Consider the following 1,818-nt stretch of genomic DNA (forward strand, 5'->3'; position numbering starts at 1 on the left):
TAGGAAGCTACTTCCTAAAGAAAATGCTAGGCATTAGGAGGATGATATAGGGGCTCTTAAAACTAGAGGCTAATTTTGAAATCAAATCAGCTATGTCTCACTGAGATTGTAGCTGCCTTCACACAACTGAACTTTGCGAGGCTACGATAGCTGATTTGATTTCAAAATTAGGTTCTAGCTTTAAGAACCCAAATATTGTCCTCCTAATGCCTAGCATATTCATTAGGGGATGTCACTTCTTGTGAAAAAACAGGAAAGAAGGTAGGGATACTCATGATTTCATTGACTCTTAGTGTTGAAAGTAGGGTTTTTTTACAGTGTGATAATTTCGTTTCCTTTTATTTTTTATCCAAGTTATTATGAATAGTGAACCTTTGGGGCTAACAATATGAATTTGAAAAAGTCAAAAACAAGGAAGTTTTTATGAAAGGCTTCAATAATTTTTACTCATACTTGTTCGGCAGATCTTATAGTTTAGGCCTATAATAAGGAAAACTGATAGAATCACATGAGTTTTTTAGGAGTGATTCTCATCTATCTATCTGTACAACCAGTGGTAGAGACAAATCAGGAATTAGCCAGTGGCAGAGGCAAATCAGGAACTTGAATTATGGAGAACCAACTTGGAGATAATTGCTCTTGTCAACACTCCCCCTAAAGTTGGTAAACTGTAGATGTCACTCATGCCAAGTTTGTTGAGACAACCATTAAATGCTTGGTTTGACACTGCTTTGGTCAGCGCATCAGCAAGCTGGTCTTGAGATCAAACATGAGGAACTTCAATCAACTTTGCTTCTAGTTTCTCCTTGATAAAATGCCTATCAACCTCAACATGCTTAGTTACATGTTGAACTGGATTATGAGCAATATCACATGCTACCTTGTTATCACAGTATAACTTCATAGGACCCACTTGCTTCATATGTAAACCCTGCAACAGATTTCTGATCCACAACAATTCAAATATTTCCTTAGCCATTCCTTTGTATTCGGCCTTAGCACTGGATCTAGCAACTACCTCTAGTTTTTTACTTCGCCAAGTAACCAGATTTCCTCCTACAAAAGTGAAGTAGCCTGATGTAGAACGTCTATCCTCAATTGACCCAGCCCAATCAACATCTGTATAACCTTTAACATCCAAGCTATCACCTTTTGTGAATAAAATTCCCTTTCCTGGAGATGACTTCAAATAGCGTAAGATCCGGATGACAACATTCATATGTTCTTCACTTGGGGAGTGCATGAATTGACTGACAACACTTAGTGCATAGGCTAAATCCGGCCAAGTATGTGCAAGATACATTAATCTTCCAACCAATATCTGATAGCGGTCCTTGTTAGCAGGAACTTGGTTTGGGTGCACACCTATCTTCAGATTTTCTTCCATAGGGGTACTAGCGGGACTACATCCTGTCATGCTAGTTTCCTTCAATAAGTCTAAGACATATTTCAGTTGTGATAGAAAAATACCTTTCTTTGATCTTGACACTTAAATTCCAAGGAAATACTTCAATTTCCCAAGATCCTTCATTTCAAACTCACGGGCAAGCTGCTCTTGCAGTGCTTTCCTTTCTTCAGAATCATCTCCAGTTATTATCATATCATCAACGTACACAACGAGGGCTGTGATTCGTTCTCCATTATGTTTCAAGAAGAGAGTGTGATCTGAGTTACTTTCCTCGTAACCAATAAACCTCATAAAGCTATTGAACCTTCCAAACCACGCTCTAGGAGACTACTTCAAGTCAAATAGAGATTCTTTCAATCTACAGACTTGTTTATTGCCTTTAGTCTGCAACTTATAGCCCGGGGAAAACT

At 38.3% G+C, this 1,818-nt stretch overlaps 1 pseudogene; it reads right to left on the bottom strand.

Annotated features, from left to right (window-relative positions):
• Positions 1–763: 763 nt before the first annotated feature.
• On the bottom strand, positions 764–1,387 carry LOC149176693 (secreted RxLR effector protein 161 pseudogene; annotated as a pseudogene).
• Between the last annotated feature and the right edge of the window lie 431 nt (positions 1,388–1,818).

The sequence above is a fragment of the Pinus tabuliformis genome, chromosome 4_1 (assembly GCF_031772625.1).
Source record: "Pinus tabuliformis cultivar Carrire ecotype Pingquan chromosome 4_1, CPIR1, whole genome shotgun sequence".
Lineage (NCBI taxonomy): Eukaryota > Viridiplantae > Streptophyta > Pinopsida > Pinales > Pinaceae > Pinus > Pinus tabuliformis.